Below are 18,235 nucleotides of genomic sequence, written 5' to 3'. Positions count from 1 at the left end.
CTTTAGACAGCCTAGAGAAGGGTAGTGCACTACTTTAGACAGCCTAGAGAAGGGTAGTGCACTACTTTAGACAGCCTGGAGAAGGGTAGTGCACTACTTTAGATAGCCTGGAGAAGGGTAGTGCACTACTTTAGACAGCCTGGAGAAGGGTAGTGCACTACTTTAGACAGTCTGGAGAAGGGTAGTGCACTACTTTAGACAGTCTGGAGAAGGGTAGTGCACTACTTTAGACAGCCTGGAGAAGGGTAGTGCACTACTTTAGACAGCCTGGAGAAGGGTAGTGCACTACTTTAGACAGCCTGGAGAAGGGTAGTCCACCTCTGTCTCCTCTCCAGCAGTATTAAAACATGATGGGACCTCTGTCTCCTCTCCAGCTGTATTAAAACATGATGGGACCTAGTTCTGGGACCTCTGTCTCCTCTCCATTCAGCAGAATTAAAACATGATGGGACCTCTGTCTCCTCTCCAACAGTATTAAAACATGATGGGCCCTAGTTCTGGGACCTCTGTCTCCTCTCCAGCAGTATTAAAACATGATGGGACCTCTGTCTCCTCTCCAACAGTATTAAAACATGATGGGAGCTCTGCCTCCTCTCCAACAGTATTAAAACATGATGGGACCCAGTTCTGGGACCTCTGTCTCCTCTCCATTCAGCAGTATTATAACATGATGGGACCTAGTTCTGGGACCTCTGTCTCCTCTCCAGCAGTAGTATAACATGATGGTACCTCTGTCTCCTCTCCAACAGTATTATAACATGATGGTACCTAGTTCTGGGACCTCTGTCTCCTCTCCAGCAGTATTATAACATGATGGGACCTCTGTCTCCTCTCCAACAGTATTATAACATGATGGTACCTAGTTCTGGGACCTCTGTCTCCTCTCCATTCAGCAGTATTAAAACATGATGGGACCTAGTTCTGGGACCTCTGTCTCCTCTCCAACAGTATTAAAACATGATGGGACCTAGTTCTGGGACCTCTGTCTCCTCTCCATTCAGCAGTATTAAAACATGATGGGAGCTCTGCCTCCTCTCCAACAGTATTAAAACATGATGGGACCTAGTTCTGGGACCTCTGTCTCCTCTCCAACAGTATTAAAACATGATGGGACCTAGTTCTGGGACCTCTGTCTCCTCTCCAACAGTATTAAAACATGATGGGACCTAGTTCTGGGACCTCTGTCTCCTCTCCAGCAGTATTAAACCATGATGGGACCTCTGTCTCCTCTCCAGCAGTATTAAAACATGATGGGACCTAGTTCTGGGACCTCTGTCTCCTCTCCAGCAGTATTAAAACATGATGGGACCTAGTTCTGGTACCTCTATCTCCTCTCCTTTCAGCAGTATTAAAACATGATGGGACCTCTGTCTCCTCTCCAACAGTATTAAAACATGATGGGACCTAGTTCTGGGACCTCTGTCTCCTCTCCAGCAGTATTAAACCATGATGGGACCTCTGTCTCCTCTCCAGCAGTATTAAAACATGATGGGACCTAGTTCTGGGACCTCTGTCTCCTCTCCATTCAGCAGTATTAAAACATGATGGGACCTCTGCCTCCTCTCCAGCAGTATTAAAACATGATGGGACCTAGTTCTGGGACCTCTGTCTCCTCTCCAGCAGTATTAAAACATGATGGGACCTAGTTCTGGGACCTCTGTCTCCTCTCCTTTCAGCAGTATTAAAACATGATGGGACCTCTGCCTCCTCTCCAACAGTATTAAAACATGATGGGACCTAGTTCTGGTACCTCTGTCTCCTCTCCAGCAGTATTAAAACATGATGGGACCTCTGCCTCCTCTCCAACAGTATTAAAACATGATGGGACCTAGTTCTGGGACCTCTGTCTCCTCTCCAACAGTATTAAAACATGATGGGACCTAGTTCTGGGACCTCTGTCTCCTCTCCAACAGTATTAAAACATGATGGGACCTCTGCCTCCTCTCCATTCAGCAGTATTAAAACATGATGGGACCTCTGTCTCCTCTCCAACAGTATTAAAACATGATGGGACCTCTGCCTCCTCTCCAACAGTATTAAAACATGATGGGACCTCTGTCTCCTCTCCAACAGTATTAAAACATGATGGGACCTAGTTCTGGGACCTCTGCTTCCTCTCCATTCAGCAGTATTAAAACATGATGGGACCTAGTTCTGGGACCTCTGTCTCCTCTCCAACAGTATTAAAACATGATGGGACCTCTGTCTCCTCTCCAACAGTATTAAAACATGATGGGACCTAGTTCTGGGACCTCTATCTCCTCTCCATTCAGCAGTATTAAAACATGATGGGACCTCTGCCTCCTCTCCAACAGTATTAAAACATGATGGGACCTAGTTCTGGGACCTCTGTCTCCTCTCCAACAGTATTAAAACATGATGGGACCTCTGTCTCCTCTCCAACAGTATTAAATCATGATGGGACCTAGTTCTGGGACCTCTGCCTCCTCTCCAACAGTATTATAACATGATGGTACCTAGTTCTGGGACCTCTGTCTCCTCTCCATTCAGCAGTATTATAACATGATGGTACCTAGTTCTGGGACCTCTGTCTCCTCTCCATTCAGCAGTATTATAACATGATGGTACCTAGTTCTGGGACCTCTGTCTCCTCTCCATTCAGCAGTATTAAAACATGATGGGACCTCTGTCTCCTCTCCAACAGTATTAAAACATGATGGGACCTAGTTCTGGGACCTCTGCCTCCTCTCCAACAGTATTATAACATGATGGTACCTAGTTCTGGGACCTCTGTCTCCTCTCCATTCAGCAGTATTATAACATGATGGTACCTAGTTCTGGGACCTCTGTCTCCTCTCCATTCAGCAGTATTATAACATGATGGTACCTAGTTCTGGGACCTCTGTCTCCTCTCCATTCAGCAGTATTATAACATGATGGTACCTAGTTCTGGGACCTCTGTCTCCTCTCCATTCAGCAGTATTATAACATGATGGTACCTAGTTCTGGGACCTCTGTCTCCTCTCCATTCAGCAGTATTATAACATGATGGTACCTAGTTCTGGGACCTCTGTCTCCTCTCCATTCAGCAGTATTAAAACATGATGGTACCTCTGTCTCCTTTCCAACAGTATTATAACATGATGGTACCTAGTTCTGGGACCTCTGTCTCCTCTCCAACAGTATTAAAACATGATGGGACCTCTGTCTCCTCTCCAACAGTATTAAAACATGATGGTACCTAGTTCTGGGACCTCTGTCTCCTCTCCATTCAGCAGTATTATAACATGATGGTACCTAGTTCTGGGACCTCTGCATCCTCTCCAACAGTATTATAACATGATGGTACCTAGTTCTGGGACCTCTGTCTCCTCTCCATTCAGCAGTATTATAACATGATGGTACCTAGTTCTGGGACCTCTGCATCCTCTCCAACAGTATTATAACATGATGGTACCTAGTTCTGGGACCTCTGTCTCCTCTCCATTCAGCAGTATTATAACATGATGGTACCTAGTTCTGGGACCTCTGCATCCTCTCCAACAGTATTATAACATGATGGTACCTAGTTCTGGGACCTCTGTCTCCTCTCCATTCAGCAGTATTATAACATGATGGTACCTAGTTCTGGGACCTCTGTCTCCTCTCCAACAGTATTATAACATGATGGTACCTAGTTCTGGGACCTCTGTCTCCTCTCCAACAGTATTAAAACATGATGGTACCTAGTTCTGGGACCTCTGTCTCCTCTCCAACAGTATTAAAACATGATGGTACCTAGTTCTGGGACCTCTGTCTCCTCTCCAACAGTATTATAACATGATGGTACCTAGTTCTGGGACCTCTGTCTCCTCTCCAACAGTATTATAACATGATGGTACCTAGTTCTGGGACCTCTGTCTCCTCTCCATTCAGCAGTATTATAACATGATGGTACCTAGTTCTGGGACCTCTGTCTCCTCTCCAACAGTATTATAACATGATGGTACCTAGTTCTGGGACCTCTGCATCCTCTCCGTTGAGCAGAGCCTGGGCCAGTTCATAGTAAAGCTGGTAGGAGGATTGGATTAGTGTACGACCGTACCACACCTTGTTCACCGCCAGGGTCTGGGCATCCAGGTCCCACATGACGCTCATGGCATACCTGGACACACGGACACGCACAGAGGGACACACGGACACGCACAGAGGGACACACGGACACACACAGAGGGACACGCACAGAGGGACACACACAGAGGGACACGGACAGCTGTTAATGAGGCAGGGACATACGGCCTCAGACTCCTGGATAGTTCCAACCAACGTTATGAGACCTAAGACTAAATGAATCATCCTGAGAAACTTCACTGAGGTTGACAGAGCAGAGGTCAGAGGTCAGTGTGTTGTAAGTAGGTGTTGTTCCTTCACCTGTCCACTCCTCCCAGCAGAGGTCAGTGTGTTGTGGTGTAAGTAGGTGTTGTTCCTACACCTGTTCACTCCTCCCAGCAGAGAGCAGATGTCAGAGGTCGGTGTGTTGTGGTGTCAGTAAGTGTTGTTCCTTCACCTGTCCACTCCTCCCAACAGAGGTCAGAGGTCAGTGTGATGTAGAGTTGGTCTCTCACCTGTCCACCCCTCCCAGCAGAGAGCAGAGGTCAGCACTGAGGACAGCAGGCAGCATGTCATACCTGCGGTCGGCCAGGTAGTACGTGGTGGCCCTGAGAACATGACAGAAGACAGACGTGTCAGAACTGTTGACTTTTGGGGAAGTGGGTATTCCAGGGTCACTTTAAGGGAGGAGATATCCAACAGTGGGTTAACTGCCCCTGAGGGCAGGGTCGCCTAGCGGTTAGAGCGTTGGACTAGTAACCGAAAAGTTGCAAGTTCAAACCCCCGAGCTGACAAGGTACAAATCTGCCGTTCTGCCCCTGATAACACAGTTAACCCCACTGTTCCTAGGCCGTCAATTGAAAATAAGAATTTGTTCTTATTCTTAAGATATATGTCCTTCGAAGAGGGGGAAGATATATGTCCTTCGAAGAGGAGGAAGATATATGTCCTTCGAGGAGGAAGATATGTCCTTCGAGGAGGAAGATATATGTCCTTCGACGAGGAGGAAGATATATGTCCTTCGAGGAGGAAGATATATGTCCTTCGAGGAGGAAGATATATGTCCTTTGACGAGGAGGAAGATATATGTCCTTCGTCGAGGGGCAAGATATATGTCCTTCGAAGAGGAGGAAGATATATGTCCTTCGAGGGGGAAGATATATGTCCGTCGAGGGGGAAGATATATGTCCTTCGACGAGGAGGAAGATATATGTCCTTCAACGAGGGGGAAGATATATGTCCTTCGACGAGGGGGAAGATATATGTCCTTCGACAAGGAGGAAGATATATGTCCTTCGACGAGGAGGAAGATATATGTCCTTCGAGGAGGAGGAAGATCTATGTCCTTCGACGAGGAGGAAGATATATGTCCTTCGACGAGGAGGAAGATATATGTCCTTCGGACGAGGGGGAAGATATATGTCCTTCGACGAGGGGGAAGATATGTCCTTCGAAGAGGGGGAAGATATATGTCCTTCGATGAGGAGGAAGATATATGTCCTTCGACGAGGGGGAAGATATATGTCCTTCGACGAGGAGGAAAATATATGTCCTTCGACGAGGGGGAAGATATATGTCCTTCGACGATGAGGAAGATATATGTCCTTCGACGAGGGGGAAGATATATGTCCTTCGACGAGGAGGAAGATATATGTCCTTCAACGAGGAGGAAGATATATGTCCTTCAAGGAGGGGGAAGATATATGTCCTTCGACGAGGAGGAAGATATATGTCCTTCGACGAGGGGGAAGATATATGTCCTTCGACGAGGAGGAAGATATATGTCCTTCGACGAGGGGGAAGATATATGTCCTTCGACGAGGGGGAAGATATATGTCCTTCGACGAGGGGGAAGATATATGTCCTTCGAGGGGGAAGAAGATATATGTCCTTCGAAGAGGGGGAAGATATATGTCCTTCGACGAGGGGGAAGATATATGTCCTTCGAGGGGGAAGATATATGTCCTTCGACGAGGAGGAAGATATATGTCCTTCGACGAGGGGGAAGATATGTGTCCTTCGAGGAGGGGGAAGATATATGTCCTTCGACGAGGGGGAAGATATATGTCCTTCGAAGAGGAGGAAGATATATGTCCTTCGAGGAGGAAGATATATGTCCTTCGAGGAGGAAGATATATGTCCTTCGACGAGGAGGAAGATATATGTCCTTCGAGGAGGAAGATATATGTCCTTCGTCGAGGGGCAAGATATATGTCCTTCGAAGAGGAGGAAGATATATGTCCTTCGAGGGGGAAGATATATGTCCTTCGACGAGGGGGAAGATATATGTCCTTCGACGAGGGGGAAGATATATGTCCTTTGACGAGGGGGAAGATATATGTCCTTCGAAGAGGAGGAAGATATATGTCCTTCGACGAGGAGGAAGATATATGTCCTTCGACGAGGAGGAAGATATATGTCCTTCGAGGAGGAAGATATATGTCCTTCGTCGAGGGGCAAGATATATGTCCTTCGAAGAGGAGGAAGATATATGTCCTTCGAGGGGGAAGATATATGTCCTTCGACGAGGGGGAAGATATATGTCCTTCGACGAGGGGGAAGATATATGTCCTTTGACGAGGGGGAAGATATATGTCCTTCGAAGAGGAGGAAGATATATGTCCTTCGACGAGGAGGAAGATATATGTCCTTCGACGAGGAGGAAGATATATGTCCTTCGACGAGGAGGAAGATATATGTCCTTCGAGGAGGAGGAAGATATATGTCCTTCGACGAGGAGGAAGATATATGTCCTTCGACGAGGGGGAAGATATATGTCCTTCGACGAGGGGGAAGATATATGTCCTTCGACGAGGAGGAAGATATATGTCCTTCGACGAGGAGGAAGATATATGTCCTTCGACGAGGAGGAAGATATATGTCCTTCGACGAGGGTAAAATATATGTCCTTCGACGAGGGGAAGATATATGTCCTTCGACGAGGGGGAAGATATATGTCCTTCGAGGGGGAAGAAGATATATGTCCTTCGACGAGGAGGAAGATATATGTCCTTCGACGAGGAGGAAGATATATGTCCTTCGACGAGGGGGAAGATATATGTCCTTCGACGAGGAGGAAGATATATGTCCTTCGAGGGGGAAGAAGATATATGTCCTTCGAAGAGGGGGAAGATATATGTCCTTCGAGGGGGAAGAAGATATATGTCCTTCGAAGAGGGGGAAGATATATGTCCTTCGAGGGGGAAGATATATGTCCTTCGACGAGGGGGAAGATATATGTCCTTCGAAGAGGAGGAAGATATATGTCCTTCGACGAGGGGCAAGATATATGTCCTTCGACGAGGGGGAAGATATATGTCCTTCGACGAGGGGCAAGATATATGTCCTTCGACGAGGAGGAAGATATATGTCCTTCGACGAGGAGGAAGATATATGTCCTTCGAAGAGGGGGAAGATATATGTCCTTCGAGGGGGAAGATATATGTCCTTCGACGAGGGGGAAGATATATGTCCTTCGACGAGGGGGGGTGGTGGGGGGAATGTTAATACATGTTTTCCTTATTTAAATAGAGGGAGGACCTGGCACATGCCTCACAGACACTCAAACACATTCACTCCCTCCCTCTCCCTCTCACCTAGCGCGAGCCTCCAGGTCTGTCAGCGACCCCTCTTTAACAAAGTGTGTGACGTCAGCGATGTGAACGCCCAGCTCTAACCTCTCACCCCCCGGGCCGGGGGGGAGGCTGCGTATGGACAGGGTGTCGTCTACATCCTCACAGCCCCGAGGGTCGATGCTGAACACCAGGTGGGTTTGTCTCAGATCCCGTCTGGTAATCACCTCAGCGGGGTCGACCGACCAGGGGCTCTCAGGGGAGGACACTGGCATCTCACCAAGCTACAAAACACACAAACAGATACGCAGTGACGCATACATCAACATACAGAGACATGTAGACAAGAAATATACATTTAAAAAACGTTTAAAAAGCCTAATTTCGACATAAGTACTCCGCTGCATCTACAGGGTCTCCCAACAGGACACATTTATGGAAGTAAGCACAACAATTTACATCTTAGTGCAAAGACTGACTTTACTATACCCTACCTGGATACAGATCTCTATGAGGACGGTGTACTATACTATAACTGGATACAGATCTCTATGAGGACGGTGTACTATACTATACCCTACCTGGATACAGATCTCTATGAGGAAGGTGTATTATACTATACCCTACCTGGATACAGATCTCTATGAGGACGGTGTATTATACTATAACTGGATACAGATCTCTATGAGGACGGTGTATTATACTATAACTGGATACAGGTTCCGGTTCCGGTTGGAGCGAGCGGTCGCATCTACACTTCGGTCCGCAGGTAGTATAACTTTTCATTACATTTCATTACATTTCGTTATAGTACAACGGTTTGATTTGTCTTATCTTAGCAATTTCTTCTTAGCTAGCTACATAGCCGTCTTTGTATCAACGACAATTGCATATTATCGTATTTCGTCGTCCTAACGTATCTGCCCAGCAGCTAGCTAAGCAGCTAGCTAACATCCACTGTCCACTAGCACTGTCCACTAGCACTGTAGAAACTATTACACTCAACTGAACGACTCGATTAGCGTAGTGTCAGCTAGCTACATAGTTGTCTTCGCTGTCTTCGTATCCAAGATAATTGTGCAGTTTAGAGTGTGTAGACTTAGAGTGATTATCTTAATTTACCGAGGTTAGCTAGCCAGCTATTTGTCGTCCTTAACGTAGGAAATGCTGCTAGCTAGCTAGCCAACAGCTAGCCAACCTCTACCGAATTGAACTCCAACTACCCGGTCAACATTCCGCGTCGCTCCACAGGTAGTATCACATCTTTCATTTCACTTCATTACAGTACAACGGTTTGATTTGTTTGATCGTAGCTAGCCAGCTACATAGCCGTCTTTGTATCTAAGACAATTGTGTAGTCTAGAGCGATTTTCTAGGTTAGCTGGCCAGCTATTGTCGGTCTTTCAACGTAGCTAGCCAGCTAGCCCCGAATAGCAGCACTGTAGTAACTATTACAGTACAACGGTTTGTTTGTTTGATCGTAGCTAGCTAGCTACATAGCCGTCTTTGTATCTAAGACAATTGTGTAGCCTAGAGCGATTTTCTAGGTTAGCTGGCCAGCTATTGTCGTTCTCTTAACGTAGCTAGCCAGCTAGCCCCGAATAGCAGCACTGTAGTAACTATTACAGTACAACGGTTTGTTTTGTTTGATCGTAGCTAGCTAGCTACATAGCCGTCTTTGTATCTAAGTCAATTGTTTAGCCTAGAGCGATTTTCTAGGTTAGCTACATCGCAGCCACTACCAGCTAGCCTACTCCAGCAGTACTGTACCATTTCAATCATTTTAGTCTATAAGATTCTTGCTACGTAAGCTTAACTTTCTGAACATTCGAGACGTGTAGTCCACTTGTCATTCCAATCTCCTTTGCATTAGCGTAGCCTCTTCTGTACCCTGTCAACTATGTGTCTATCTATCCCTGTTCTCTCCTCTCTGCACAGACCATACAAACGCTCCACACCACGTGGCCGCGGCCACCCTAATCTGGTGGTCCCAGCGCGCACGACCCACGTGGAGTTCCTGGTCTCCGGTAGCCTCTGGAACTGCCGATCTGCGGCCAACAAGGCAGAGTTCATCTCAGCCTATGCCTCCCTCCAGTCCCTCGACTTCCTGGCACTGACGGAAACATGGATCACCACAGATAACACTGCTACTCCTACTGCTCTCTCTTCGTCCGCCCACGTGTTCTCGCACACCCCGAGAGCTTCTGGTCAGCGGGGTGGTGGCACCGGGATCCTCATCTCTCCCAAGTGGTCATTCTCTCTCTCTCCCCTTACCCATCTATCTATCGCCTCCTTTGAATTCCATGCTGTCACAGTTACCAGCCCTTTCAAGCTTAACATCCTTATCATTTATCGCCCTCCAGGTTCCCTCGGAGAGTTCATCAATGAGCTTGATGCCTTGATAAGCTCCTTTCCTGAGGACGGCTCACCTCTCACAGTCCTGGGCGACTTTAACCTCCCCACGTCTACCTTTGACTCATTCCTCTCTGCCTCCTTCTTTCCACTCCTCTCCTCTTTTGACCTCACCCTCTCACCTTCCCCCCTACTCACAAGGCAGGCAATACGCTCGACCTCATCTTTACTAGATGCTGTTCTTCCACTAACCTCATTGCAACTCCCTCCAAGTCTCCGACCACTACCTTGTATCCTTTTCCCTCTCGCTCTCATCCAACACTTCCCACACTGCCCCTACTCGGATGGTATCGCGCCGTCCCAACCTTCGCTCTCTCTCCCCCGCTACTCTCTCCTCTTCCATCCTATCATCTCTTCCCTCTGCTCATACCTTCTCCAACCTTTCTCCTGAGTCTGCCTCCTCAACCCTCCTCTCTTCCCTTTCTGCATCCTTTGACTCTCTATGTCCCCTATCCTCCAGGCCGGCTCGGTCCTCCCCTCCCGCTCCGTGGCTCGATGACTCATTGCGAGCTCACAGAACAGAGCTCCGGGCAGCCGAGCGGAAATGGAGGAAAACTCGCCTCCCTGCGGACCTGGCATCCTTTCACTCCCTCCTCTCTACATTTTCCTCCTCTGTCTCTGCTGCTAAAGCCACTTTCTACCACTCTAAATTCCAAGCATCTGCCTCTAACCCTAGGAAGCTCTTTGCCACATTCTCCTCCCTCCTGAATCCTCCTCCCCCCCCCCCCCTCCTCCCTCTCTGCAGATGACTTCGTCAACCATTTTGAAAAGAAGGTCGACGACATCCGATCCTCGTTTGCTAAGTCAAACGACACCGCTGGTTCTGCTCACACTGCCATACCCTGTGCTCTGACCTCTTTCTCCCCTCTCTCTCCAGATGAAATCTCGCTTCTTGTGACGGCCGGCCGCCCAACAACCTGCCCGCTTGACCCTATCCCCTCCTCTCTTCTCCAGACCATTTCCGGGGACCTTCTCCCTTACCTCACCTCGCTCATCAACTCATCCCTGACCGCTGGCTACGTCCCTTCCGTCTTCAAGAGAGCGAGAGTTGCACCCCTTCTGAAAAAACCTACACTCGATCCCTCCGATGTCAACAACTACAGACCAGTATCCCTTCTTTCTTTTCTCTCCAAAACTCTTGAACGTGCCGTCCTTGGCCAGCTCTCCCACTATCTCTCTCAGAATGACCTTCTTGATCCAAATCAGTCAGGTTTCAAGACTAGTCATTCAACTGAGACTGCTCTTCTCTGTATCACGGAGGCGCTCCGCACTGCTAAAGCTAACTCTCTCTCCTCTGCTCTCATCCTTCTAGACCTATCGGCTGCCTTCGATACTGTGAACCATCAGATCCTCCTCTCCACCCTCTCCGAGTTGGGCATCTCCGGCGCGGCCCACGCTTGGATTGCGTCCTACCTGACAGGTCGCTCCTACCAGGTGGCGTGGCGAGAATCTGTCTCCTCGCCACGCGCTCTCACCACTGGTGTCCCCAGGGCTCTGTTCTAGGCCCTCTCCTATTCTCGCTATACACCAAGTCACTTGGCTCTGTCATAACCTCACATGGTCTCTCCTATCATTGCTATGCAGACGACACACAATTAATCTTCTCCTTTCCCCCTTCTGATGACCAGGTGGCGAATCGCATCTCTGCATGTCTGGCAGACATATCAGTGTGGATGACGGATCACCACCTCAAGCTGAACCTCGGCAAGACGGAGCTGCTCTTCCTCCCGGGGAAGGACTGCCCGTTCCATGACCTCGCCATCACGGTTGACAACTCCGTTGTGTCGTCCTCCCAGAGCGCTAAGAACCTTGGCGTGATCCTGGACAACACCCTGTCGTTCTCAACCAACATCATGGCGGTGGCCCGTTCCTGTAGGTTCATGCTCTACAACATCCGCAGAGTACGACCCTGCCTCACACAGGAAGCGGCGCAGGTCCTAATCCAGGCACTTGTCATCTCCCGTCTGGATTACTGCAACTCGCTGTTGGCTGGGCTCCCTGCCTGTGCCATTAAACCCCTACAACTCATCCAGAACGCCGCAGCCCGTCTGGTGTTCAACCTTCCCAAGTTCTCTCACGTCACCCCGCTCCTCCGCTCTCTCCACTGGCTTCCAGTTGAAGCTCGCATCCGCTACAAGACCATGGTGCTTGCCTACGGAGCTGTGAGGGGAACGGCACCGCAGTACCTCCAGGCTCTGATCAGGCCCTACACCCAAGCAAGGGCACTGCGTTCATCCACCTCTGGCCTGCTCGCCTCCCTACCATTGAGGAAGTACAGTTCCCGCTCAGCCCAGTCAAAACTGTTCGCTGCTCTGGCCCCCAATGGTGGAACAAACTCCCTCACGACGCCAGGACAGCGGAGTCAATCACCACCTTCCGGAGACACCTGAAACCCCACCTCTTCAAGGAATACCTAGGATAAGATAAGTAATCCTTCTCACCACCCCCCTTAATGATTTAGATGCACTATTATAAAGTGGCTGTTCCACTGGATGTCAGAAGGTGAATTCACCAATTTGTAAGTCGCTCTGGATAAGAGCGTCTGCTAAATGACTTAAATGTAATGTAAATGTAATACAGATCTCTATGAGGACGGTGTATTATACTATAACTGGATACAGATCTCTATGAGGACGGTGTACTATACTATACCCTACCTGGATACAGATCTCTATGAGGACGGTGTATTATACTATAACTGGATACAGATCTCTATGAAGATGGTGTATTATACTAGAACTGGTTACAGATCTCTATGAGGACGGTGTATTATACTATAACTGGATACAGATCTCTATGTGGACGGTGTACTATACTATACCCTACCTGGATACAGATCTCTATGAGGACGGTGTACTATACTATACCCTACCTGGATACAGATCTCTATGAGGACGGTGTATTATACTATAACTGGATACAGATCTCTATGTGGACGGTGTACTATACTATACCCTACCTGGATACAGATCTCTATGAGGACGGTGTACTATACTATACCCTACCTGGATACAGATCTCTATGAGGACGGTGTACTATACTATACCCTACCTGGATACAGATCTCTATGAGGACGGTGTACTATACTATACCCTACCTGGATACAGATCTCTATGAGGACGGTGTATTATACTATAACTGGATACAGATCTCTATGTGGACGGTGTACTATACTATACCCTACCTGGATACAGATCTCTATGAGGACGGTGTATTATACTATAACTGGATACAGATCTCTATGTGGACGGTGTACTATACTATACCCTACCTGGATACAGATCTCTATGAGGACGGTGTATTATACTATACTCTACCTGGATACAGATCTCTATGAGGACGGTGTATTATACCCTACCTGGATACAGATCTCTATGAGGATGGTGTATTATACTATAACTGGATACAGATCTCTATGAGGACGGTGTATTATACTATACCCTACCTGGATACAGATCTCTATGAGGACGGTGTATTATACTATACTCTACCTGGATACAGATCTCTATGAGGACGGTGTATTATACTATACTCTACCTGGATACAGATCTCTATGAGGACGGTGTATTATACCCTACCTGGATACAGATCTCTATGAGGATGGTGTATTATACCCTACCTGGATACAGATCTCTATGAGGATGGTGTATTATACTATAACTGGATACAGATCTCTATGAGGACGGTGTATTATACTATACCCTACCTGGATACAGATCTCTATGAGGACGGTGTATTATACTATACTCTACCTGGATACAGATCTCTATGAGGACGGTGTATTATACTATACTCTACCTGGATACAGATCTCTATGAGGACGGTGTATTATACCCTACCTGGATACAGATCTCTATGAGGACGGTGTATTATACCCTACCTGGATACAGATCTCTATGAGGACGGTGTATTATACCCTACCTGGATACAGATCTCTATGAGGACGGTGTATTATACCCTACCTGGATACAGATCTCTATGAGGACGGTGTATTATACTATAACTGGATACAGATCTCTATGAGGACGGTGTACTATATTATACCCTAACTGGATACAGATCTCTATGAGGACGGTGTACTATACTATACCCTACCTGGATACAGATCTCTATGAGGACGGTGTACTATACTATACCCTACCTGGATACAGATCTCTATGAGGACGGTGTATTATACTATAACTGGATACAGATCTCTATGAGGACGGTGTACTATATTATATATTATACCTGTGCCTCAGAGAAAGGAGGTACGTGGATGCAGTTCTCTATGAGGATGGTTTGGACCTCAGTCTCCAGCTCCCCAGCCCGGCCCAGAACCCTGACACTGTGTCCGTTAGGGTAGAGGGAGGTGCTGTCCCACGAGTCCAGACGAACTATCACCCGGTGATCCTAGAGAGACGGAGGAGATGACAGGCTTCATGTCCTTTCAACAGTCAGAGACTTAAAGCAAGTTCACCTGATTCAACCACTCTACTAATCATCAAGTCCTTAGTCTGACCTGTAGTTTGTCAGCCTGTTGGGTGCTGATTCGGATCTTAGGGATGCGTTGGTCCCAGGGCGTGGCCAGGATACGCTGGGAGTTCCTGCTCTGTGATTGGGTCTCCTCCTTGGGGGGAAAGGTCACAACATAGTCCCTCCAGTTCCTCTGAAGGATCCCTACCACACGACCTGGAGGGAGGAGAGAGGGAGAAGATAGAGAGGAGGGGGAGAGAGAGGGAAAAGAGAGAGAGGAGTGGGAGGGAGACGAGAGAGAGGAGAGGGAGAAGGACGAGAGAGAGGGGGATAAGAGAGAGAGGAGAGGGAGGGGAGAGAGAGGAGAGGGAGGAAGAAGGAGGGAGAAGAGAGAGGAGGTGGAGAGAGAGAAGGAGAAGAGAGAGAGGAGGGGGAGAGAGGAAGAAGAGAGAGAGGAGGGGGAGAGAGGAAGAAGAGAGAGAAGGAGAAGATAGAGAGGAGGGGGAGAGAGGAAGAAGAGAGAGAAGGAGAAGAGAGAGAGAAGGAGAAGATAGAGAGGAGGGGGAGAGAGGGAGAAGAGAGAGAGGAGGGGGAGAAGGTGGGAGAAGAGAGAGAGGAGGGGGAGAAGGAGGGAGAAGGAGGGGGAGAGAGAGGGAGAAGAGAGAGAGGAGGGGGAGAGAGGGAGAAGAGAGAGAGGAGGGGGAAAAAGGGAGAAGAGAGAGAGGAGGGGGAGAGAGGGAGAAGAGAGAGAGGAGGGGGAGAGAGGGAGAAGAGAGAGAGGAGGGGGAGAGAGGGAGAAGAGAGAGAGGAGGGGGAGAGAGGGAGAAGAGAGAGAGGAGGGGGAGAAGAGAGAGAAGAGTAAATACTGTAATACTGTATACTGTATGTTCTGTCTAGTATCTCATCCATTCAGTCTAGGAAACACAGAGATGAGTAATTGAGACATTAGGTCAGTAGTGTGTGTGTGTGTGTGTGTGTGTGTGTGTGCGCGCGTACCTGTGGCCATGGGTTGGCTCTGTGTCTCGTCTCCCTTCTCCTCCCCCTGTCCCTCCGTCAGGGCCGTGGTTCTCCCCCTCCACTCCCCCTTCGGCAACAGCTCCACGGCAACCATATCGCCGTGCACCGCCCGGTTACGATTCCTCCCCCCACACACCAGCACATCACTGTTCAGCTCTGGGAGAGGATGTACAGTGACACACGTTGTTGTGTTGTTTTGGCTCTGGTCCTCCAGCACTTTGGATTTGAAATGATATGACGATGATGTGCAGACTGGCAGCTTTCATTTGAGGGCATTTTTCATCGATATATTTGTGTTCAGGGGGCGGCAGGGTAGCCTAGTGGTTAGAGTGGAGGGGCGGCAGGGTAGCCTAGTGGTTAGAGTGGAGGGGCGGCAGGGTAGCCTAGTGGTTAGAGTGGAGGGGCGGTAGGTAGCCTAGTGGTTAGAGTGGAGGGGCGGCAGGGTAGCCTAGTGGTTAGAGTGGAGGGGCGGCAGGGTAGCCTAGTGGTTAGAGTGGAGGGGCGGCAGGGTAGCCTAGTGGTTAGAGTGGAGGGGCGGCAGGGTAGCCTAGTGGTTAGAGTGGAGGGGCGGCAGGGTAGCCTAGTGGTTAGAGTGGAGGGGCGGCAGTGTAGCCTAGTGGTTAGAGTGGAGGGGCGGCAGTGTAGCCTAGTGGTTAGAGTGGAGGGGCGGCAGGGTAGCCTAGTGGTTAGAGTGGTGGGGCGGCAGGGTAGACTAGTGGTTAGAGTGGAGGGGCGGCAGGGTAGCCTAGTGGTTAGAGTGGAGGGGCGGCAGGGTAGCCTAGTGGTTAGAGGGAGGGGCGGCAGGGTAGCCTAGTGGTTAGAGTGGAGGGGCGGCAGGGTAGCCTAGTGGTTAGAGCGTAGAGGCAGCAGGGTAGCCTAGTGGTTAGAGTGGAGGGGCGGCAGGGTAGCCTAGTGGTTAGAGTGGAGGGGCGGCATGGTAGCCTAGTGGTTAGAGTGGAGGGCCGGCAGGGTAGCCTAGTGGTTAGAGTGGAGGGCCGGCAGGGTAGCCTAGTGGTTAGAGTGGAGGGGCGGCAGGGTAGCCTAGTGGTTAGAGTGGAGGGGCGGCAGGGTAGCCTAGTGGTTAGAGCGTAGAGGCAGCAGGGTAGCCTAGTGGTTAGAGTGGAGGGGCGGCAGGGTAGCCTAGTGGTTAGAGTGGAGGGGCGGCATGGTAGCCTAGTGGTTAGAGTGGAGGGCCGGCAGGGTAGCCTAGTGGTTAGAGTGGAGGGCCGGCAGGGTAGCCTAGTGGTTAGAGTGGAGGGCGGCGGGGTAGCCTAGTGGTTAGAGGGAGGGGTGGCAGGGTAGCCTAGTGGTTAGAGTGGAGGGGCGGCAGGGTAGCCTAGTGGTTAGAGGGAGGGGCGGCAGGGTAGCCTAGTGGTTAGAGTGTAGAGGCGGCAGGGTAGACTGACTAGTGGTTAGAGTGGAGGGGCGGCAGGGTAGCCTAGTGGTTAGAGTGGAGGGGCGGCAGGGTGGCCTAGTGGTTAGAGTGGAGGGGCGGCAGGGTAGCCTAGTGGTTAGAGTGGAGGGGCAGGGTAGCCTAGTGGTTAGAGTGGAGGGGCAGCAGGGTAGCCTAGTGGTTAGAGTGGAGGGGCAGCAGGGTAGCCTAGTGGTTAGAGTGGAGGGGTGGCAGGGTAGCCTAGTGGTTAGAGCGGAGGGGCGGCAGGGTAGCCTAGTGGTTAGAGCATAGAGGCGGCAGGGTAGCCTAGTGGTTAGAGCGTTGGACTAGTAACCGGAAGGTTGCAAGTTCAAACCCCCGAGCTGACAAGGTACAAATCTGTCGTTCTGCCCCTGAACAGGCAGTTAACCCACTGTTCCCAGGCCGTCATTGAAAATAAGAATTTGTTCTTAACTGACTTGTCTTGTTAAATAAAGGTAACAACAACAAAAAACATAGTCCCCCCCATTTTAGGGGACCAAACGTTTTGGGACAAATTCATTTCTATTTGTATTACAGTTGTAAAAAAAGTGAAGTATTTGGTTCATGGTACTCAATGACGACATCAAGCTTGTGACTCTACACATTTGCCGTTTGTTTTGGTTAATAATGTTTGATTGTAAAATAAGAATAGTCTACATGAATGTGGAACCGACCCTGAATGTGAATAATGATGAGTGAGAAAGTTACAGACCCACAAAATATCCTCCCCCCAAGACATGCTAACCTCCCCCCTATAACAATAACAGAGGAGATTAGCATGTTATATCATACCCCCAAGACATGCTAACCTCCCCCCTATTACAATAACAGAGGAGATTAGCATGCTATATCATACCCCCAAGACATGCTAACCTCCCCCCTATTACAATAACAGAGGAGATTAGCATATATCATAGCCCCCAAGACATGCTAACCTCCCCCCTATTACAATAACAGAGGAGATTAGCATATATCATAGCCCCCAAGATATGCTAACCTCCCCCCTATTACAATAACAGAGGAGATTAGCATATATCATAGCCCCCAAGACATGCTAACCTCCCCCCTATTACAATAACAGAGGAGATTAGCATGTTATATCATACCCCCAAGACATGCTAACCTCCCCCCTATTACAATAACAGAGGAGATTAGCATGTTATATCATACCCAAGACATGCTAACCTCCCCCTATTACAATAACAGAGGAGATTAGCATGTTATATCATACCCCCAAGACATGCTAACCTCCCCCTATTACAATAACAGAGGAGATTAGCATGCTATATCATACCCCCCAAGACATGCTAACCTC

At 48.9% G+C, this 18,235-nt stretch overlaps 1 pseudogene; it reads right to left on the bottom strand.

Annotated features, from left to right (window-relative positions):
* LOC135555088 (DIS3-like exonuclease 1) overlaps window positions 1-18,235 on the bottom strand; it is a 36,312-nt pseudogene that overhangs the window by 16,621 nt on the left and 1,456 nt on the right.

Source organism: Oncorhynchus masou, chromosome 2 (genome assembly GCF_036934945.1).
Source record: "Oncorhynchus masou masou isolate Uvic2021 chromosome 2, UVic_Omas_1.1, whole genome shotgun sequence".
NCBI lineage: Eukaryota > Metazoa > Chordata > Actinopteri > Salmoniformes > Salmonidae > Oncorhynchus > Oncorhynchus masou.
This window is presented reverse-complemented; position numbering and strand designations above follow the sequence as displayed.